The 24,156-nt window shown below is 39.3% G+C and overlaps 1 long non-coding RNA gene across 1 annotated transcript; it reads left to right on the top strand.

Annotated features, from left to right (window-relative positions):
- The first annotated feature begins 1,734 nt into the window (after positions 1–1,734).
- On the top strand, positions 1,735–24,138 carry LOC121922306. Its single transcript, XR_006102134.1, has 5 exons — positions 1,735–1,952; positions 3,350–3,582; positions 5,587–5,632; positions 23,409–23,509; positions 23,904–24,138. It is a non-coding gene; the product is annotated as an uncharacterized LOC121922306 (long non-coding RNA).
- Positions 24,139–24,156: the final 18 nt, after the last annotated feature.

Raw genomic sequence — 24,156 nt, 5'->3', positions numbered from 1 at the left:
CTGCATACTTTATAGAGTCTAAAATCAAACATTCAGGTATTCCAGGGATGAACAGCTACTTTCATTCCAGGGTCCAAAGAGTCCACCTCAGATCCCAGCATGGGTTGTACTAGGCTGCTGCTGTTGAATCCATCAAGCTGTTGGTGACATAATAACTTTTTCACCTTTATTCAGTGGAAGCGAGTGGATCCAATGTCAATCTGCTCCAATGTTTGGCCTGAATTTTAGCAGAGCTAACCAAGGTGCTGTGTCTATTAGGTTCAGGATCTAGGCCAGCTGCTTCAGATATGAGAGTAAAACATGGAATTGTTTCCATCCTCAATAGTACAAGAGCCTCTACTTTCTATTGCTGATATTTTAAAACCGGACACCTCTAGGAAGTGCTAGTTTCACTGGCAGTAAGAATGCAGAATGGCATGGGCCTTGGAAAGAAGGTACCACACACAATTTGCTTTAAAAGAAAAAATAAGATTTGCTGCCTCTGGTGTAGGGATGAAGGGACCACTCAGATGATCCTGGAAGGCCACAAACATGAAATGCCCGCCCCCCACCTCTAGATTGGTGCAGCATGTTGCCTACCCTGGATTATATCCTGAAACTTTTTACTACATAGCGTAGACTTTCCACCACTTAACTCTACATTCACATTTCCTTAGTTTTCCCATAACCATTTTGTGAAGAGATGAACAGTTAAATTGTGTTAAGAGAGAAAACTGTATTAAGCCATTTGAACATGTGCCCACAGAGTTAAAATGCAATAAAGGGCCACCTTGCATTCCATCTCAAAAATACCACAAGGCCTTTCACCTACCAGCCTTTGTAATCCACATCTCACACATTTGGAATTTCAGGCAGGTTCAAAGACTACTAACCATGCTTCAAATACTTCCTAAACTTCCAACTTCCCCTACACAATTTCCCCCAGTCAATGAACGTATGGTGGTGCAACCAAAAATAGTGTGCTATTGACATTCAGTAAAGAACATTGCATTGTTCCCTAGAGAATAGTCCACTGAAAACTTGTGGAAGAGAGTCGTCTTCACTTGTGCTCTGTAAGCTGACACAAAGAACTCTTCCTAGTCTTTAAGTATTGTTCACAACATGCTGGAAATTGGAGTAAACAAGAGTCTGGAAATGGTTGGAAATTTTGAACAGAGAGAGAAAAAAATTGATTTATTTTTTATATAGGAATGAAACAAAATATTCTCCCAGAACCAGTGATGAAGTTTAAAATGACTATCCAAGGTGCTGAAGTATAGTTCCCAAATAAATAGTTCAGCACCTTAGATAATTCCTTTAAATATTGGATTAAAACCCAGACCACCTCAGTTACATCTGAGCTGTCACAGAATCATGGAGGAGAACACAAGAGCCAGTAAGTCTAACTTGCCATGCAGGAATACACAATCAAAGCCAACAGTGCCCAGAACACTTGCCATAGCATAGAACTGGATTTCCTCAGTGCAATGGGGCACTTTACAAGACACCCTGATATGCAATGGGGACTTCCATTGCAAAACAAGACCCATAGCAATGGTACTGTGGTGGTTCCACTTGTTCACTTGCCACAAACTGTGTCTTTGCTCTATGAACATTGCATGATGGCTTAATTTGATTTTTATGTGATTGTAGATGGGTTTATGATGGTGTAACTACCTAACAGAATGCCAGCTGGAATGTTTGTTAATTGTCGGACACTTTATTCCAGTTCTTGATTTTTTTGAGCAAATGAAACAAGTACATCAAGGTGATGCAAAACACAGAGAACCCCTTTCTTTAACAGCTGCAGTGAAAAAACTCTTGCCTGAACAGAATGTTGTTCAAGGTCATTGCCATAATAGCAAGACCTCTCCTTGGAGATGGGCTGGGGGTCAGATTGCCCATGGTCACATGAAGAAGACGGATGCAGAATTCAGCTGTACATCATGTGGAGGGGTGGATGAAGTTCATGGGTAAGTTATAATTAATGCTGATTGGTCTGTGCCTCCTCATTTTATCATAGGACATTTTGTCACAGGGTTAAGAGGAGAGTGAGTGAACCTTATAGCTGAACATGACTGTCAGTTTCCAGCTATGCAAAGAAATGTTTAGCATGAAAAATATAAGCTATTTAAATTGGAACAAAGCTGTATGTGTACAGTGGGTAGGTATTGCTATCATCTAACAAATCTCACCTTCTTTACTCTCTTTTTGTCAAATCCTTTTTCGCTTCCTTCCTGTCATCCTCCTCTTTGCCCATAGGCTGCACTGAGACAGAACACTTGCCAGAGAACCAAAGCAATCAATTATAGAGAGTTAACCCCTGCTTTGGCTTCCTTATATTTCCTCTCTCATTCTCATTTTCCTTCACTTCGCCTAGCCTTAGAAACTGAGCTAAGGGCCATGGATTCCCCATCAAAATATCATGGTCTTAACTGCACTCTTTCCCTCTTTTATATGTGCCGTATGGAACTGTGTGTTCTGGAGGAGAACCCCATAGGGAATATCAGTGGCTTCTAGGTCAACAGGCCAATGATATGCCTTGGGTTTTGGTTCATACACGTCCTCTCTCTGAAACATAATTTTATTTGAGAAGAGGGAGAGTGATAAAATTAGTATCCTCTTTCTGAGACAATTCCATATTTGAAGCAGAGAAGTGCTAGTAAAGCAGATTTTAAATATATATTAGTAGTTTTGGAGCCATAGTAGACCCAGTTCTACTTAATATCTTAACAACTTTAATTTACATTTCATGATGAACTTATTATTAATAGGCAGTTGAGGATTAAATCACTTTCACTTTCTGTCTGCTCTCAGCCACAGAGAACTGTAATATTAGCTTGGAAGTTAATTTGGATTTGAAAGCAAGCCTTTTCAAAGGTGCTGATATGAAGCATAAGATGGCAAGATTTTAGAAGGCATTCATATATGATTAGAGGTGCCCTCCCTTCCTTTTCTTGACTCCCTCACTCAGTCTTCTCTGCCTCAGTGAAAGAAAATTGAATTCAGTAAAAAGTATCCAAATCTCTTCATTGTTGGGAATAATACTGGTGAGAGTACATTGTTATGATTGCTTTCCTTGCTTTGTTAAATTCTTAAGAGGTCATTAAACTCATTAAAGCAGGAAAAATTCTACATCTGCAGCTGAATGCTGTATTTCTATATGGGGCCCCATCAAGAGAAAACAGCTGAGATTTAGGCATTAGAAATTATCTTGAACAGAAGGTTGAAGATAGTGGAACAAAAATGGAATTAACAATATAGAACTATCAACAAGAATTTTCACATATACTTTTGCTCACAGACACAGTTTGAAACTTGGATTGCTTAACTGCATCTTCTCACATTCATAATTGCCTTCCCTTTTCAGGGTGTGTCATGACAAGCTTGGAGGAAACATTAATCAAGTAGTTAGACACAATCGTCACTGTTTTTCTTGGAGAAGACAGAACTGCAATGGCAATTCATTACTCTTTACCCAAATACAACTAAATGAGGTGCCATCTATTGATAGTATAACATCACTATCCACATGGGGTGCCACTCAAAACATCTGCACCCTTGTTGGGTAGGAAATTAAAGAGTAATAAGTTCTCCAGAAAGGTGAGTATCACACTCAGTGCATTAAATACAAAGCTCTACATGGCCTGGGTCCAGTCTACTGGGTCCAGTCTACTAGTGTTGTATTGTCATATATTTTAATCATGTTTTATGTTAATTTTTATAGTTTGGGAGGAAGGGTGGGGTCAGGGTTTTGTGGGTTTTATTGTTTTTATATTGTTTATTATAAATTCTGTTGTTACCCGCCTCGATCCCCAAACAGAAGACACGGGATGTAAATAATAATAATAATAATAATAATAATAATAATAATAATAAATAACAATGACAACAAGTTCCCTCATGGCACTAGTAAACTGGTATTTAATGGTCATTAGCCACTACAGCTAAAAAGGAATCATACTGTTATAACTGTGTAATGTGAAAGGGACCTAAGTTAAGAGATGGCAATCTCTTCATTGTCAGCCAGCTTGCTTTATGACAGTACAGTGAAAAGGATGCTGTGTTTACATGCCAAGCCTCACATTGTGTCTGTTTCAGTGCCCTGCCTCTCTGTTAACAGTTGTACAATTCTAACAGAGTCTGGGGAGTCATATTTTGACTTAATAAGTCATGATAAGGATATGGAAGAATAAGTCATGATAAGATATGGAGGAATTCTGCCCCCACAGTGTCTCTTCCTTCCCCAGTTTTCAATGCACTACAAGAAGCCCAGTTGTCTTCAGTTAACCACCACTTTCTGTTATGTATAGATCAGGAAACTTGGGTTATCAGGCTCAGAATTACCTCCTTGGTAACAGTACTGTAGTCTCACAGTTCAGATTTAGATATGCCTCTTTATACCAGCTGCTGAAGAACTTGAATGGGAAACTTATTGCAGTCATGTCATACTATGAGTCATATGCATCTGGCTCACTGACAGAATGTTGAACTCAGTTTTATTTGTTTCTTTATTTAAAACATGTATTTCCAACCTGAGTGGCTTACAATAAACTCACTTTGAATATTTTAAAATGGAGATAATTAAAAAAAACTTAAAACAATTTAAAATAATTGAAACATTCTAAAGAAATCCCACACACATTAAACTATTTAAGAAATGAAGACGTTAAAACAGTGTAAAACCATATATCTATACACTTTGGATGAAGTAATTCAACACCTTTTATAAAAAGCCAGGTTTTAACATTGGCTGTCCTTTGAAAACTATATGGAAAACCTCTGTATGTCCAAACTGCTTCAGCCAGAGTGCTGACTGAGTAAAGAGAACATATAACTCCCTTGTTGAAACAGTGGGCTGGTCTAAGGTTTTGGAGGCAGTTCAAAGTTCTGGTTATGACTTATGTTGACTGTACTATGGACAGCCAAAAAGACAAACAAATGGGTCCTTGAACAGATCAAGCCTGAAATCTCGCTGGAAGCCAGGATGATCAAAATGAGCCTATCGTACTTTGGCTATATAATGAGAAGGCACACATCACTGGAAAAAACAATAATGCTAGGAAAGGTAGAAGACAACAGAAAGAGAGGAAGACTGAATACCAAATGCAATAGACTCAATCAGAAGGTCATGGGACTGAATCTACAAGATCTAAGCAGAACAGTGGAGGATAGAGGGTCTTGGAGGTGTCTCATACACAGTGTTGCCATGAGTCAAGCTTGACCCAAGGGCACCTAACAACAAACAAAATAAGAGTTAGATTTTGCTTTGGTGACTCACTAATGCACACACACACACACCATCTCTCCTTAAAATATAGGTCAGCCTTCCACATGTTCTTTCTTTACAGTCTACTGCAATATGTGCAGATATGCTGTTTCTGATCTTTGTGAGAGATGGGATAAACCTGAACCTGGTTCCAGTGCTCTGAGGAACAACAATTGTGCCCATTGTTAAACTGGGATTAGAAATGGTGGCATACAATAATATAATAAGGCACATGCCAGTCTCTTTATTTAATGACAGTTGTGGAGGGAAAATAATTGTGGACTGCTAACAAAAGAAAACGAGAAAAAAAAACCTATAAAAAAGAATTCTTTTCTCAGCAGGGTAGAGTTGTTTGAATCACTGTTTCCTGGTTACAGTTGGTTGGTAAGTAGTACAAGCATTTCACCTTGCAACTTGACCTTTTCTACAATTCAGTTCTTGTAAGTTGAAAACCCATCTATAGAGGTGGTTTGAAAAAGATTTGGTTTTTCTCAGATAGATTTCTGTTAGACTGAAGATGCTAAATCTCAAGTACCTAATTGTGCAGAATGCCACGTTTTGTTTTGTTTGTAAATGTTACTTTCTAAATGACACAGGGTTGTTTTGAAATCATTAGCCAACAGGTAAAATAGATATTTGTTAAATCAATGGGGTCAGTAATACGGCCTGAAAGTCTGATGTGTCTGGAGGGTATATTATTTACTATCTTGTCATCATTTTTAGCATTGATTCAGATGAGATATTCACAAGTTCCAGATTCACTGGGAAAGCATGCTCACAGTACTTAGTTCTAAAAGAATTCCCTCCCTCCCTGAAAAAAGAGGGAGAAAGAAAGAGAAAGAGAAAGAAACAATGTGGGAACAAACCTATTTTCAACGTTTAAGCGTATTACCTTTTTAAAAAACTGAACAAGCTTTCTTACGTATCAAAAGATTGGACTTTCAGTCACGCTGTACTTCGCATGAGTAGTACTGCCTATATAAAAACATAGTAGCAAGTGTGTACATTGTAAAAGCCAAATGAAATGTGTGTTGTTGATACTAGCATGCAGTGCTGCTCCCTACGTAATAATACGATAATGCAGCTTTAGCGGATCACTGACTGCTCTAGGCACAAACTGTGACCTACTTCAACCATTACACAGACTACAATAGCATGCAGGAATTTGCAGTCTCTGTGCGCTCTCTCTCTCTCTCTCTGTGTGTGTGTGTGTGTGTGTGTGCATGTGTGTGTTTGCAAAAGTGAAAGGGGCCCTTGCCATTCCTTTTGTGTTTAAAGAAATCTCAGACTGACACTGGAAGAACAACAAATTCTTTACCAGCCTTCACTTCAAAGCATCAGATGTTTGTGCTGCTTAAGCACTGTAGACTGTTCCAAATGTTCCCAATTCTTGTTCTGCTCTTTCAAATGATCTGAATCAGCAAACTTTTACACTTAGGCCTGAATTATATTATCTGTTTAGGATGTGGAAATATCTGAAGGCTAAACCAACAGCAAAGGCCCAGTGATAAGGTGGCAAATTGGTTTTGATTATTCTAGACTCACTGTGAGGCTACAACATGCCCTAGAGGTACAGCATAAAAATAATGATTCTATTTCCATATGCATTCAGGACAGTGGTGACCAGATAAATCTCTTATGATTTTTCTCATATTATCATTCTTTGCTATTTTAAAAGAGCAGCAGAGCAGTGATCTGCCTCAGACTGTCTTCATCCTCATCAGAGTGAGGATGTCTAAAGTGACTGGCAGCAGCTCTATAGGGCTCTGAAAAGAGCTGTTTCCTAGCCTTACCTAGAGCTGCCAGGGAATGACTGGGATATTTTACCTGCAAAGCAAGCACTCTACTACCTTTCCAAAAATGCAGATTAAGATCCTGTACCAGACACATAACTATGATGTTGTGGCTGATCTGAACCCTCAAATCCACCTTAAAATCTAGCCAACTGTACCAAGGGATGGAATTCTGTAGTACTGGTGACAGGTTCAGAAGAATGATGTATCCAGCCTCCTATTGGCAGTGATCAGTGGTGTGCTCAGACGTGTGACAGTATCCTTCTGCTTGGTGCATTGCCATCACTGGTGAGAGGGTAGTGGATGCATCATCCTTCAGTGCCCCACTCAACAGTGCCAAAGAACTCTGTCCGTCAGTGCAGCTGGATGGATTTCAGTGTGGGATTTGGGGACATTTATGACCATGGGAATGGTTCCACAATTGTACATAAGAACAGGAAACAGTTATAAGGTTGTAAACCTAGCTCATGACTTCCTAATTGACTAACAGTATGACAGCCATGGTTACTAATTTTTATTATCCTTATAATTCATTTTCCCTTTGTTGTTACTCCAGTAAGAAGCAAAGGTTCCAAAAGGAACAATTATTCTCAAAGGCATGTTAAATTATACATATTCTTAGGAAAAAACATGATGTGATGCTGCTAACACAGGCACTATAACATTTATGTCTTCCTAATTACATTTTACAATTACATTTCAACCTAAAGCTCACTGAAGCCAAGGGGTGTCTCTGCCTTGTGCTTCGTGTTCAAACTGTCATGGATGCTCAAAGGCCAATTCAGAGGCAAAGCATGCTGGTTTATCTTCTCCTGACTGTATTATGCAATGACCCCTCAGGGATCAATTCTATACTGATGACTGTGGAATAGAACATTATTTTACCAAGCTGAATAGTGAGCATTTTAACAAAACTCTACAAATACCCTTTCTACACAGGGAAAAATGAAATACTGATCTGTCCTATTAACCACTTTCACATCCCTATGGAAATCTAATTTCTAAGTCCATTATTAGATTTTCTAGAGCACTTTTAAGGCACCATGGGACAGAAGAAGCAACCATGAGGCCATGTGTTTGCCCTGCACCCATAGTCAGAAACATCTCCGAGCTTCTCAAGTGTAAGGGATAACTTCCACACTGGGGAAGTGTTTCCTTTTCTGGAGGCTCTCTGCATAATTTAAAATCCTGATTACATCCCCTGGATTTCTAAATTGCAGAGAGAGCCTGCATGGAAACAAAAGGCTCACTTTTATGGATAATATTTGCATAGAGATGAGAAAAACTCCTAACTGCTTCAATGGGAGGGTTTTGTCTCTGCAAATAACAGGTGCATAAGGGGCTATCTGGATTAAAACCATAGCAGGGGGAGGAAAGGGTTAAAGTCTAATATTGACCCTTTCACAGGCCCACACACAAAGTATTTTTGGAAGAAAAATCCTATTTTCCATGGCAAAACATATCATTAACATGATTGGTGGTTATGTCCTTTGTGTTTTTGCAGGTTGATGTAAAAGAAGAGAGTCTGTAATATGACAGATGCCAAAACATACCCAATAGGGAAAGCAAAGGCCCTTTGGTCCAAACTACAGCCACAATAAAACTGACCTACAATATGTCAGTTAGTGAAGAAATGTCATTATTTGGTTCTTCTCCTATCAACTTGATAAGTCTTATGACTGTGAATCTCAAATATTGCCTGATAGAAAGCCTTTGTTTAGAGCAAGAACTTAAGGGAATGAAATAATGCAACAAATAATCTGTGAATCTCAGAGCTTTCATAGCTAAGCGCTTCCGATGAGTCACTGTTGGCAAGGCAAGCAAATGGTGTGCGTAGAGAGATGGAGCAGGGACATGATTTAATGATGTGAATGATGGTGGATAATTTCTATTCTGGACATCTCTCTCTCTCTCTCTCTCTCTCTCTCTCTCTCTCTCTTTCTCTGCTGCCTTTGCCAGTGCCTTTTACAAGTGGCTGATTTCAGCAAATCTTTCCTTCTGCAGTGTGTCATTGGTTGTGAGCTTGATGCATTCATGGACATGAGCCCAAGGTCACATCAAGGCAGAAATGTGGAGACAAATGTTTAATCTGTCAGACGTTATCTAAGCAACCTAAGGATTTGATGAGTTATGTGTCTCTAAATAGCCTGTACAGGTTTTTGCTAGATATCAAATCTCTTTATCGAATTATTCCACAACACCTCAATATTGGGGGGAGGGGGAGGTTTAAGATTGTTGAAGCCATCAAAAGGAGAAAGAGCAAACAATCAGCATTTAAGAATAACTGGCTCTAATTTTAGGGTGTTCTTTTAAAAAAATAAACTGGATGGTCCAAGCCAAGTTATGGATTAAGCCTGCTCTTTGGGACACAGGTTAATTGATGTTGTACTTTTAACTGTTTTTGAGTTAGATTACATTGAGGACAGCCCCCCCCTTTTTCCATTGCTATTTAGTGTTTCACCAGTTTCGCACTTTTTTGTTGTTGTTGGCACCATATCCATTCTTTCCTGTCACACAGCTCTCTGTGTAAAGTTCAACACATTGTGGAAGTGTTGGATCTGGTCTTTCCACAATCCAGTTCAGTTCTTTGCGGGGGGGGGGGTGTCAAAACAAAGTAAAAACTTGCAGGAATGCATGCTTCTGTTTCTCCAGTTGAGGCTATTGTTGAACATGGTTGTGTACCAAAATGGTTGCAGTATCCTACAAACAGTTTAGCTACCAATGGCTAGAAAGCAAATAGAATTTTTAAAATGGCCACTTTATTATAAAATTGAGATTCTGGAGAACTCCTTTATATGTTAATGAACCCTTTTTATGATCCTACCTATCATACGGACAGTTTTATTAGTGACAGCTGTGGAGATTATCACACTGCCTTTTTCTGTCCTTCCCTGCCGATCTAGGTGCAGGATGAAAACATTTACTCATGGATTTTATCGCACATCTCTGTGCCCAGGCTGGAAGCATCCCATACCCGATCATGGCATCCCGTAACCAATCTAGACTTCTCTGCCACTTTTTGAAAGAATGAAATTTTTCTGTTCTTTACAAAGTACACTAGAAGTCTAGATTGGGTACGGGATGCCATGATTGGGTATGGGATACCTCCAGCCTGGGCACGGAGGTGTGCAATAAAATCCATGCTTAAAAGTTTTCATCCTATGCCTAGATTGGGATGGAAGGATGAAAAATGGCAGTGCGATAATCTCCTGTGAGTAGTCATTCCACTTTTTTTTTTTTTTTTGCTGAAAGTAAAGGTCAAGGGGATGGGGCAGGGACTAGGAATTTCCTGCATTGTGATATGATAATTTACATTTTTCAGACATGCTTTGCTTTTAAAGGTTCAAGTGCTAGGCTAGGTCAAAGGTGGACAACTTTGGGGTTGGGGATTTGCAGATAATTTTCAACCTTCCCTGGACCTCATTAGCCTGCATTGTTATATCCTGAATATGGTTCCTGCAGAAAATGTTTCTATAAAAATCTGATCCAGTGGAGAAATTATTCTTCCAGAATGGAGAAAGAGAAAGGGAAATAGGTCTCCCATGAAAATCTGCTCTAGGGAGTAGGGCACCCTTCAGAAGAATGGAGGAGGTCGCACTAGAGGCAGCAGGGAGAGGAGGAAATCTGTTCGTTTTTTTTAAAATGCCTTTTTTCACCACCACAAGAATTTTGAATAGAATTCTGCTTCCACTAATGAAAGAATACTCTGGATTCTGCTGACAGTACATTTGGACACAATATCCCGATTCCAGGCAGCCAGAGTGTTGTAGTCTTCCCGAGGAGCTCCGTCTCACTACCTCCCTTGAACTGTTTAAAAAGAGACTTAACCAAGCATTCCCCCATGTACACTGAAGTCATGTTCAATCCCCTTTCTCCCTCTCACTTACATACACCTATGAATTGGATTTTAATTGTATATTGTAATTAATGTAATGTGGTTTTAATTTTATGTTGTTTTAATAATTTTACTATGTACACTGCTTTGATCACTGCGGAAAAGCGGTATAGAAATTATTATTATTATTATTATTATTATTATTATTATTATTATTATTATTATTATTATTGAGTGTTGGACAATGACTCTGGAGGCCATGGTTCAAATCCTCATTCAGCCACTGAGTGACCTTGGGCAAGTCTCATTCTCTCAGCCTCTGGTGAAAGCAAGACTATACAAACCTTGTCAAGAAAACCCTGAGATTCTAATTTTAATGGATAGAATTGTTTAATCCTTTTTAAGGGGGGGGGGTTGTATATATTGTATTTTTAAAGATTGTACGCCACTTTGATTGTGGTAACAAAAAGCGGAATATAAATTAAAGTTTTATTTTATTTATTATAGATAGAATCACCTTATAGTTGCTATAAATCAGAAATGACTTCAAGACCAAACCTAATTCCAACCTCCCAGGGTAATCCACACCTTGACAACGAAGGGACACTATGATTTTTCTCACAATCCTTTCTAGCCTTAAGAATGTTGCAGTCCTACATCATTTTTTTTAAAGAGAATACACTGTAAATGAATTTAGCAAATTTTCTGAAGAAGTTGCTCATAAAGAGCAAAAAGGAACTTTACATGAAGTTCTGTTTGGCTTGTTTCAAAGCAACCTGATTCAAACAAATAGCCAGCTCAGGTAGGGAGAAAGTCAGAAGAGCTAAAGCAAAAATTGAGCTCAGGCTTGCTAGAGAGGTTAAAAACAATAAAAAGGGCTTTTTTTGTTATAACCATAACAAAAGGAGGAACAAGGAAATGGTAGGATTGCTGCATGGAAAAGATGATGAATGCTAATGGAACAGAGAAAAGGTAGAACTACTTAATCCCTTCTTTGGCTTAGTCTTTTCTGAAAAGGGTAACACTGCTCAGTCTGGGGGCCGATTTTAGGGCAACCGCATGGTCCCTAAACCTACCATGGCATGGCAGCATAACAATGGTGGCACCACGTGTATATGGGCACTGCCATTGTGATGTAAGTGCTGCACTTGCAACATCTGCCCTGCAGCGCTAAACGAGAGGGAAGTCGTGCGGTTTGGTGGCTGCAGCTTTCCTCCTGAGGGAATTGGATCGCCGGCAGGCTGCCCTTTTCGGGCAGTCTGTCCCACACCGTTAAATGCCAGTACTGCAGCCAAAACATTGTGAGTTCAATCCTGCAGGGCTCCAGGTTGACTCAACTTTCCATCCTTTTGTAGGTCAGTAAAATGAGTACCCAGTTTGTTGGCTAACACATTGTAAATCGCTTAGCACTATAAAGCAGTATAGAAATGTAAGTACTAATGTTATATTTAGGCTGGAATCCTCTTAATGATTTATGCTACCATAACCAGAGATGATGCTTGTGTAAGTATTCTTCATATATAACAGAAAGTATACACTACCTCTTTGGACAATGTTTTTTCAACAAGTGCATGGTGACTGCTGGCTAGCACCAGGGCACAATTCCACCGCCTGACCTATACAGCCACTGATTTGGGGAGTGTTGGGTCCTAGGAGAACTCCCCTGTGCCAGCCACAAGATTGTGAGTTCGATACCCGCCAGGGCCTCCAGGGTCAACTCAGCCTGGCATCCTTCTGAGGTCCCTAAAATGAATGACCAGCTTGTTGGGGCCAATTAGCTTACATGTTGTAAACCACTTAGAACCTGCTTAGTTCAGTATGAAGCAGTATAGAAATGTAGCTGCTATTGCTATCTTCTGCACAGTTTTCTTCAATGTTTCAACCTAATTTGGGCTTTTTGTTTTTCCTTCTTATCTGGTGCAAATTACTCTCAAATCTCCCCATGAGTCCCCATCTACCTTCATCCCTGTTATACTATACATCATGAACACTGTACTCTTCTGCTTACAATGCTTGCTGTATAATTTTCTATAGAGAAACCCTTTATTCTGCTTCTCTTTCTTGATGATGTTATGTTCTAATAATACCTAAATCAGTAAGAGCTTCCCAATACTATCTAATTGCCTTTTCAATCTGCCATACAAAGATAATTAGAAAGCTGGCAGGCAAGGAGCTGATGCTAAAAGAATTCGGATCCAAAGAAAGTGGAATAGTAGGAAACAATAAGAACACCTACTGATGGAGCTGCCAGACTTGCTGTCTGACCCAAAGGACAAGATAGCATCCTCCTTCGTTCCATGTAGAGAAGCCAAATGGTTTAACAGTCAACTCTTAATTCTAGATTACGAATATAGTTCTTTGGTATCACTTTAGCTGCCATGGCTGCATACTGTGATTTATAGTTTGGCAAGGTACTAGTGCTATCTGGCAGAAAAATCTGATGACTCACAAAATTACAAATTCCAGATTCCTGTTAAATGGAGCCATGGAAGTTAAAGTGGTATCAAAGTGCTATGATAGTGTAGCTTGACAGAGACCTTAGGTCAACATGAGGGATGCAACAGCATTGTCCATGCCATTGATATGATAGCCCTGTTTAAACATGTAAAGGGATGTCATGTTGAGGATGGAGCAAGCCTGATTTCTGCTGTTCCAGGTAGGACACAGAGCAATGGACATGTGGCACAGTCTCCTTCTTTGGAGGTTTTAAAACACAGGCTGGATGGCCATTTGTTGGGGTTGCTTTGATTGTGTGTTCCTGTATGGCAGGGGCTGGACTGGATGGGCCTTGAGGTCTCTTTGAACTCTGTGATTCTATAATTTTATGATCTGAGAACAGCAAAATAGTGTAGAGGACATATATTACAGTCAAATGCTACAGTATCTTCCCCACCATGAGTCCACTGTCTCAGAAGGGCCAGTCTTGGGCATCCCATTACCTAAATGGCTCAATTGCCCCACAGGTGATGTTTTGGCAGCCTTTTTTCACACACAGTTTATTATAGTATTTATTCACTTATTTCAAATATCTGTATTTAGCACTTTCCAGCCTATGGAATTTGAGGGAAGTTCTCAATGACACAAAAATGGAATCTTACATATGCCTTTCCAATTATTGGTGGTCTGAAGCCCATCAGTCCCAAGCCAGCATGACTGATGTTCAAGGATGGTGGGAGTTTAGTTCAACAACCTCAGGTTCCTCATTCCTGCCATATAGTATTTCATAAATAGGCGCTTGTGGTACTCTGATTTGTCTTGCACTGTCTCTGTGTTTTCCTTCAAGGTCGTGGCTGTGTTGCCAGAAGACACAAGAACATTCATTGCATAATATTTTGAACTCTGGTAAATAAAGTACATCTCCTGCTGATAGCATGCCCCTTGTTGTTGTTAAAAGGCAAGGGAAGAAAAGATAGGAGAGATCTAAAGAGACAGGGAATTGGGACTGGGAATATCAACAAAGTTCACCAAGGTTTCTTGTGCTCAATTCAATATTCTATCTGACCTTTCCTCATTAGACCTTACAGCTGTCTTGTAGATGAAAACCTTCCAGCAGCTGCTGGGCTGTCAGTTGTTGTCATTCAGTTTCAGATCTTCTGGTCTCAGAAAAAGAAAATCTCTGTGCCAAAAGCCATGTCTTAAAGGTTGCTGCCAGAGGATGCTAGCTCTTGCTGGGGGCTTAAATGCATTCTGTGACTGTGGGTTATCACATTTTTTTATACACATAGTTGTGAATGGCATGAAAGTTGTCACTGCAGAACAATGGTACTAGCTTTGTTGAACACTTGTTATTTGGGCTGTTTTTGTTGTTTTAGTCTGCCTTCACATCTTTTCCTAAAGTGAACCTATCACTTTTCTTGACAAGATTTGTTTAGAGGGCATTTGCCTTCGCTTCTCTCTGAGCCTGAGACAGTGTGACTTGCCCAAGGTCATTCAGTGGCTTTCCATGGCTGAATAATAATAATGATGATGATGATGATGATGATGATCAGAGAGGGGGAACCAGAGAATATTTTTCTATATTTATATAGGAAATAAGACTACAATTACAGTAACAAATAATGACCTATTGAATAACCCAAGAAAAGAATAACATAGCTAATTATTTTTAACCAAGTAACAATCTGGTGTTTGCACAATTGCTTCTTCCTTTCTGTACAAAAGTGCCTAATCATACTATTTTATAATTATTTGATACATGACTTTGATACATGGATTTAGATAAAAACAACTGAGATGAGATTTTGGCAGTGTAATTAAGACCAATATCCTGCACTAGGAGATGTACATCTGTCAAGTAGTTATGTTTCCATATCTATATTCTATATCAGGATGCTAGACTAAGTGTACTAAGTATTCTTATTCCTCATTCATCCCTCATTTACTTTGAAATGTGATGATAAACAAGAAGAAGGCAAGTTATAGTCTTATAGATTGTTTCTGTGGATGTTGTGACAGGTCACAAAATCAGTGACAACACAACTCAGTGAATTGTGACTTTGCACCCTAACCTTTCATCTGAATTTGCTTTGTCTGTGTTAATGTACAGAGCAAATCCAGAGAACATCCATTTTCCTGATTTTCCTTGTAGCTTTTCTCCTAAGAGAGAGAGAGAGAGAGAGAGAGAGAGAGAGAGAGAGAGAGAGCGCAATTTTCTCATTGGAGCACTATTTAAAAGATGTCAAGGACAAACAGCTGTACTATGAATTGTTCAGCTCTTGCTTCAGAGTCTTTGTTCTTCAGCACATAGCACAATCAGACAAAAGCAGCAAATACAGGCTCAGGAGACACCCTTGCACTCTTCCCCCTCTTCTTTCTCTTCTTCCATTTTCTCTCTTGAAATGAATTTCTAAAACAAACACATTTCTGGGTTCAGTGCTTTTTTCCAATAATTTCAGCCTCGCACTCTAAGCAAACAAACCAAAGAAGCTGAAATAAACATAGTGACTATCTAGTCAGATGTAGCCTTGAATAATATTATTGTATTTTGTGCATAACATACATTCTGTATACTTAACAAGCAGTGCAGAGATTTGAAGAACCATTAAGAATATTTCTGGGAAATGATGCTTGGAGAACATAATTGCCAGAATCCTGTTGGAGCTTCAAGTTTTTGCAAGAAGATTTATGTCTATGAGAATTAGAATTGTGCAGTTGTGTAATGTCCGTATCCAGTAGAGGGCTGCTGTTATGTTAACTGCAGTTCCCAAATGTTAGTCCTCCTGGTGCGTTGGACTTCAGCTCCCGGAAACCTCAGCCAATGTGGCCAACCATCAGGAATTTGGGGAGCTGCAGAGCAAAACATCTTCTGGACCAAAGTTTGGGAATCACTGCATTACTATGTAACAGTCAGCGAAATGCCTTATGTATTGCATCATTTCTAAATACACACCAATGTGCATTGCACACTAATATGCATTGCAAGTGATGTGCATGGTCACCAGTGCAAATCACACAGTGATGTGTGTTGTGTACAATACACATTGCACACTGGGGTTCATTGTACACCAATGTGGCTATGCACCAGTGCTCATTGATCCCAGTGTGCATCAAAGATTCTTTCCAGTGTCCTGTTGTGTTTCGTAATTCAATAAAGGGGTTTCTTAGCCCTTCTGCTGTGTTAAAAATCCCTTTCTGAATTGAAACCTTTAAAAAAATAGTTGAAAAGGTTAATAACAGCAGATAAATTATTACAGAATCATTGCTTAATCCTGTATGGGGCTTACATATGTTTAAGCCTTGTAACTACCAGACATGTATTCAAGTTTTTTACTCCAAGTCTCAAGTCAGGTCTAAAGTCCTTATAAGATACTTTTAAGTTAAGCCTCAAGTATGGGAGCCAACTAATAGAAAAACAAAGAGGCAGCATGCATTTCTCAGAGGGGAACAGAAAACACATTAGGCAATGGGCTTGAGGCAGGGCTTGAGGTCTACTCAGCAGCCTGTCCTTGCTGCACATCAGAAGAGCCTTCTAAAGCTGAAGCTGAAGAGCCTTCTAAAGTTTTCCCCAAAGCTTTAGAAGGCTCTTCCGATGTGCAGCAGGGACAGGCTGCTGAGTAGACCTCAAGCTTTGAAAAAGCTTTAGAAGTATCCATCCACCTCATGCCCATCACCTAACATATTTGCTGCTCCCCTCCAAGAAACAAGGGCCATGCTCTGGGTGGTAAATCTTAAAGTGAATGTAGTCAGCAAGTTGGACACTAAAAATATACAAGTTGCAAGTCAAGATAGGTTGAGTCATTGAATCTTTTATTGCTGAGTGGACTCCAAGTGAAGTAACAGAAGCAACTTAAGTCCAATGAGTCCTAGTCAACAGACTCAAGTCAACATCACTGGTAGGTAATGGTGCTATGCAGTGAATCCTGGCTCAACCTCTCAATCCCATTTACTGGAAAACAGATCTTACAGGATCTCAGCTATGATGTGATTATTCCTGGTAATAGCTTCTTTTTGGGAGACAAACCATCAGTCAAATTGATTTTGTTTTTGAATAATTTTTGAAATCTGCAGGTCTACATCTTGAAAATTAAATTTTGTTCCATTTGGAATGGATTATTCATGGCTTTTGGGGGCTAAAAAACTTAAGGGTCACATTAGAAAGACTATTATTCAGTGGCCTTTGAACATTTGAATATATGAATATACTTGTCACCTCTGCACCTGCACTTATTTGGATAGTTGGTTGTCTTAATGAATAGATGGTTTCTTGTTGCTTTATTGCCCACTTATTTTGTCAGTTTATTCCCTCAAATTAAACTTTTCTTTCTTCCCCACGCCTTTCCCATTTTCAGTATGATGTTTGCATGTATTTCATCATGTGCATGAGTTCATGTATGTGCCTGTAAAATACATTTTCTCACACTTTTGGTACACAGACATGCTGGTCCGTGTAGGTAACCTCATCCTTGATTTTGCTTTGTAGATATATGAAAAAGTGGATAGAAATATTGTTTTAATGCTTACCATATACCTTGAACACATTGGATCCTGTATGATTACAGAGGATAGGCAAGGTCAGGCCTGATGAATACTTATGGGAAATTGCAAGGAAATACTAGAATGGATTCTGCCTGAAACCCTAAAGAATCACTGATAGCCAAAGTTCACAAGATTAGGTCACATGAACCAGTGGCTTGACTCAGTATCAAGCAGCTTCTATCTGTGAAGTCAAAGGCTTTCATTGCTGGCATTGATAGTTTTATGTGGGTTTTTCAGGCTATGAGGGCCTGTTCTAGAAGCATTTATTCCTGACGTTTTGTCAGCAGCTGTGGCTAGCATCTTCAGAGAATGCTTCTCTGAAGATGCTAGCCACAGCTGTTAGCAAAACATTAGGAATAAACTCTTCTAGAACATGGTCTCATTGCCCCAAACCCCACAAAAACTAACTTCTGTGTGCCTTGTTTGTGTAGGGAGGACAGAATCTCCACAAGGAAGGGGATTGACCAGGCCATATCTGCATCTCAATGGGGTGTGTGCACCTTTACTCAAGATAGAGGTTAGCACACATTCTCCCCCATTTCTTTTCTCATTTGCTCTGTTCTGTCTTCCTTTGCACTATTGCAGATTCCCCCCCCCCTCTCTTTTTTTGAATGACCCAGTGCCCTCTGTGGTGGGCTCAAAGCTACCACACTCTTCAAAATTCAGTCAGTAGCCCCAGTCTTGAATGCATACCAATGAAACATCATCTGAAAATTGTTCAGAATAAATAATTTTGGCTTCAGAAACAATTATGCTTGTCTGTACAAAGTGACAGGAAACTGAAACATTTGTCTGTGTATCAAATTGGAAATGCATTTGACCTATGACAGAAGTGTGAACAATAGTCCAAGGAATGTTAAATAATCAAATCTAGTGACTTTGTTTTGTTCTTGATCTCTGACCTGATATAAGAGACCTTGGGCCATGTTTTTGTTATATCTTACTTCCAGATGACAAATTGTTCAGTTTAAATCATCTCTTGCTGCTGCAGTTGGTTTACTGGCAGCACTGCAAAGAGTCTGTAACAAAGGAATATTGACCTCCAAGCTAGCTTCTCTTCCCTGTCAGAGTTTCTGAAAAAACCGTCAGCTTCACACACATGCTGGTAGAAGCAATAACATCGTATCTTCCTCTCCACCATCTCCACATCTTCTCTTTTATGAAAATGTAAATACAACATTACTATCTCACAAATAAGACTGAATCTTAATGGAGTAGGGTATATTATAGTTGATCAAACATATTAAATGGTTCTATAAAAGACATGCCATGAAAGAGCTGAGTTTTTGTTTTGTTTTTTACAAAATCCTATGACATTTACCAATATTTAATCACCTTGATTGTATTTACAACAGTGTTGTTAATGTATACTATGCAATCACTGGATACACAAAGGGATTTTGAATATATTATCCCCCATTTATAAATATTTGTGTGTGCTCACACAGTTACACACATCTCACTCCTATTTTGAGCAACTGAAGAAAGCAGAAGCTGAAACATTTTGCAAATGTATTTATAAAGTTCTGTTTGTTAATCACTCCAGTAAGTGTTTATTTTAAATGAGTAACTGCATCTTTCTGGGATCCAGAACAAATTTGTCAGAAATGCTGTTTGTTTGCCTTTAAACAGAATGAGAGAGAGAGAGAGAGAGAATTTTTATACCAAGAAAACGAAAGATATTGGGATTTTAAACATTCTTCACAATGGTTCTTAAACACAACTGTAAAATCCCCCAGTACATTTCCAGATTGCTATGGAAAAAATCAGCAAGGAGACTGGCTATAGGTTCACGCTCCTGATGCAATACAGTGAAATGTTAAAGTGTGAATCAATTAGAAATGAGCACTTACAGGAAGCAACAGTTACCCAAAAGGGACCAGATACTGTATATCTTGGAAGTTAAGGAGGATCAGCCCTGTTTAGTACTTGGATGTGTGACTGCCAATGAATACCAGGTGCTATATTTCCAAGGAAGGAACTGGCAAAGTCATGTCTGAGTAGTTTTTGCCCAAGAAAACCCTATGAAATTCATGGGGTAGGTGACTTGATAGATGACTTGAAGTTGCGCACATGCATGCAAGTGTGTACGTGCATGCATGTACACACACATGGTAAAAATCAGCCAAAACATTGGCAATTAGTACACCCTCCTGATGCAATGCAATGAAGCATTAAACTGTGAATCACTTAGAAGGGGGCACTTGCAGGAAGCAACAGTTAACTAATAGCTTTCATGACATCATTTAACAAGTATATTAAACATCACCATGACCAGGATTATTCAGAATATTTAATTTCTGAAGTTTCAATAAACATCTTTTTTTGATGCAATATCCATCTTACTTGGTATTACCATTTCCATATATAGCTGAAATGCCATTTCCTCACATTTCACGCTTTCTAGAAACCTATAAGTTTTCTCCATGCAGTTAAAAATAGCATGCCATCTTGTGAGTGGGCACTATGCCAGTATAGCAGATGGGTATATACACTGGTACATCCTTAAAGCTGGGTATTAGACAACTGGATTTTCATCTAGCAATCCAGCATCATTGATCATTTAGCATTCAAAGGACCCCTCAGTCCACCATGGCTGTGCCTTAAAAACTCATTTACACTAAAACAAAATGGAAACCATGCTGGTGGAGTTTAAGGAGACTCAGTTTCTAGTAAATCATAGTTTTTATTATCTAAAGAAGAAATAAGATTTTGTGTCTCCATACAGACAGCAGTTATTCAACATTAATATCTGACTGCATACACTCAGCAATGTTTTCTACTCAGTAGCTCATGCTACTGTAGAAACCACATATGGCACTATCTGTGGCCTCCTTTCCTTAGAATGTTTATGAATGTTCAGGTTCATGTTTCCTTGCCACCAAAACATGGCTAGAAAAATACTCCATGGCTTGGATCTTGATGTATTTATGGTGTCACAAGTCTGACTTATGACATCACAATTACTTTAATTTAATTTTATACTCATTTCAGCATTATTTTTGGTCATACACCCCTCCAGCTTAGGAATTTCTGAGGTGCTGGAGTGCAGAATAGTGAACAATGAGACATCCTTCTCTCTCTCTCTCTCTCTCTCAGTAATGGGGTAAGCTGCAACAGTCAGTGGCAGGGAACTCTGTGTCATCAAAATTATGTCTCCTGATGTAGGAATCTCTAACAGCTACTTAGCTATATACCCACTGCAGTTACATAAATACACAGTATCTCCTGGTCCATCTCCCCCCACACAGTTCCCATTTACCAGAAAGCTGCTGTTGTGTTTGATTGGAGTCTGTTCCCCTGTTGATTAGGAAACAGTTGATATCCCTACCCCATGCCATGAACGATCCCCATTGTGATTTGCAGAAGCAGGATCCCTGTCAAAATCCCAGAGATTGTAAGAATATTGTACCAAGATCACTTACATGAAAAAGACTGGGAACATCAGTCATCTGCTTCCCAATCAACAGAAGAATAGATTCCTGTTTCCTGCAGTGGTTGCTGCCTGGTAAGTGGGAACTGGGGGACTTTCATAGTCCCTGTATATTCTCTAAAGCAGTGAGTATGTAGGGATCTTGAATATAAACTAGTCACAAATGTTTAACTGTAGCTTACACATTAGTTACTCACTTTGGCGGGTTACAAACCGCCATATAGTACGCGACGAGCGCGTACTAGGGTTAGGAAGGGGCGGTGCTTCCGCATCCCCCTAACCCTAGTACGCGCTCTGCGCGCACAAAATGGCGGCGGCTGTTCCACACGGCGGCCGCCATCTTGATGTAGCGGATGCACTGCGTCCGCACGTCATGCCCCAGAAATGATGCCGCGAGCGTGTGACTAGCGCCTCGCGGCATCTCTTCCAGGGCCTGAGAAGGAGCGAGATTTCCGCGCTCCTTCTCTGCAGTGTCCGGGAGCCGCGCGGTTTAAAGGCTGTGGCTCCCAGACGCTGCAAACGGAGGCGGAGCCAGACTGCCGCTTTTCAGCGGTCTGTAACCCGCCTTAGTGAATTCTGGCCCGTGTTGATTGTGAGTCACCTGAATAAATCATATACTACTCCCATAATTTCTTGCTTTCAGGAAAGAGTCCTGGAAATTGACACATTTGGATCTTGGCAATTCTCTGGAAAGCTGGCCTGACCACTTTTTGCAGCTGGTGTGGCCCTCCAGAGATTCTTTGCTCTGAGGAACCTTGCTGTGCTTGCTATTCTGTCCTGGCTTTTGCCACAACAGGAGAGGGCTTCTCTGGAATCACTACCTTCTTGTGCCAGCAGTAGTGGAGTTCTCTCAGTGGTGGTGCCACAATTTGCTGCCCTCCTATTCTGCTCTTTGAGGTGGCCCGCCTCTTCTCTATGCACAATATCTAATGAACATTTTCCGTCCAATAGCATTATGTAGTAGCATTTTCTTTTTCTGGTTATAATGAAGTACTAGGTAGATGTTACTCTGGCAGTTTCAATGAAAAGGAGGCACGGGCATACAATAGTCAAACAAAGGTATAAAGCACAAGAAGAGGAAAATAATACTGTAGGTAGTTATTATAAAGCTGATTCAGGGCCCAGCTGTGTAAATACAAGTTTACAAGTCGATAGGCAAATGTAGGTTTACTAAGATCTGATAAATTGCCTATTTATGAAACAACACAGAGAGGTTCAGCTTGCTATCAAGCTCAATTTTTACATGAACTGACAATCAGTGGCTGTGTTCTGGAGTGATTAGAAAATCTAAAATGGAGAAGGAGCTGATTGCACAACTGATTTATACTTGAATGTATGAATGAAGAGATTACTGACGGAGTAGTAATTTTGAGTTCTTTAAGGGGGTGGTACTGTTCTAAATTAGCCTTCCCCTAACCGATATTGATGGCCCCTGTCCACCCCAAGAAGAAGATTCTTGCCTCATCTCAAATCAACCTCTAATTTTAGCTAATCTTTTATTTTAATTTTTAAAAAAATATATATTGTGTTTTAATTGTTATTGTTTTTCTTTTTTGTTGTTATTTTTATGATTGGAAAGAGGGGATTATTTTAAAAAATCTGAGACAATCATAAATAGGAGGATGACCTTTGCAATTGGAAGAGGATATGGTGAACCTGCAAGAGTTAGAACTAATAAAAGCAAATCATTACCTGGATATTAGCATAATTAAGCATAATTAGGTAAAGTCATATTAGGTCACAGATGGTGGAGTTAAAGGAGTTAAAGCTATGGGCCAGGAAGACTTAGGGTATTATCTTGAGCTTTTGGAGTACCCTCTGTTGACTCTGGACTGAAGATTATCCACAGCTAGCTATGTACTGTAAATTTAATCTTGTAAACATTATCTTCTTTCTTGGTATGAATGTTGAATCCTTGATGTTTGTTTTGTTTCTGCTGGACTTACTCATTGCATAGAATTACTTAAATTGAATTGAATCTTGTTTGTGATTTCGGAAATCAGCAAAACCTTAAAATAAGCAAAATGAATACTGCAAAGTCTTCTCACGCTTTGCTAGCAATTCTCGTGATGCAGAAAGCTAGTTCAAACTCAGTTTTATCATATATTTTTTAAATTCCTACAGTCTTCAGCCATGGAGAAAGCTGAGAAGGAATTCTGGTAAAACCTGAACCACTCATCTGCCCCGAGAAGATGAAATGTGAAAATAAATGGCAATTATTTCATGTAAGTACTTAAAATATGTCACTGAACTAAGCTGCACTAATTGTTCCCAATTCTTTAGCAGCAATGGTGTGACCTCTCCTTTCTGACCCTTTGGAGATATTTGGGGGTAGGGTGCTGAGGAGACTGTGAGCTGCAGGGAGAGAAATAACTGGATACAACTAAAACATTAAAAAAAATAATATTGGAATATTCCTTTATAATTCCCACAAACATTTGAAAGAAACACTGGGCAAAAAATACCAATCTACTACTGTGAAAAACAACATTATGTTATAGTGAGAAGAGATACCTATAATTAAGTCAGCTGAAATGTATGAGCACCAAATTATATGTTTCCATTTATAACTTAAAATTGACAATTAATGTTAGCTTCCAAATGTGCTTAAAACTCTAGAGAAAAGTGAGGAGCGGCAATGTGATTCAAGAGTATGTGGTGAAAAGGCGCAGAGCAACTCTACTGAGGAACAACATGAAACCTGCTGCTCTCCCTCAGAGAACAGTGATTTCAAGAATGACAATAAGATCATAACATGTTGTGTGGACCTAACTGTAGATCCTCCAAAGTGCTTTGCAAGAAACAAACCAAGAACACCAAGACAAGGGGGGGAAATCCATGTGTATGATTTTTTATTTACTAATGCTTACAA

This window comes from Sceloporus undulatus, chromosome 2 (assembly GCF_019175285.1).
Source record: "Sceloporus undulatus isolate JIND9_A2432 ecotype Alabama chromosome 2, SceUnd_v1.1, whole genome shotgun sequence".
Classification (NCBI taxonomy): Eukaryota; Metazoa; Chordata; class Lepidosauria; order Squamata; family Phrynosomatidae; genus Sceloporus; species Sceloporus undulatus.
This window is presented reverse-complemented; position numbering and strand designations above follow the sequence as displayed.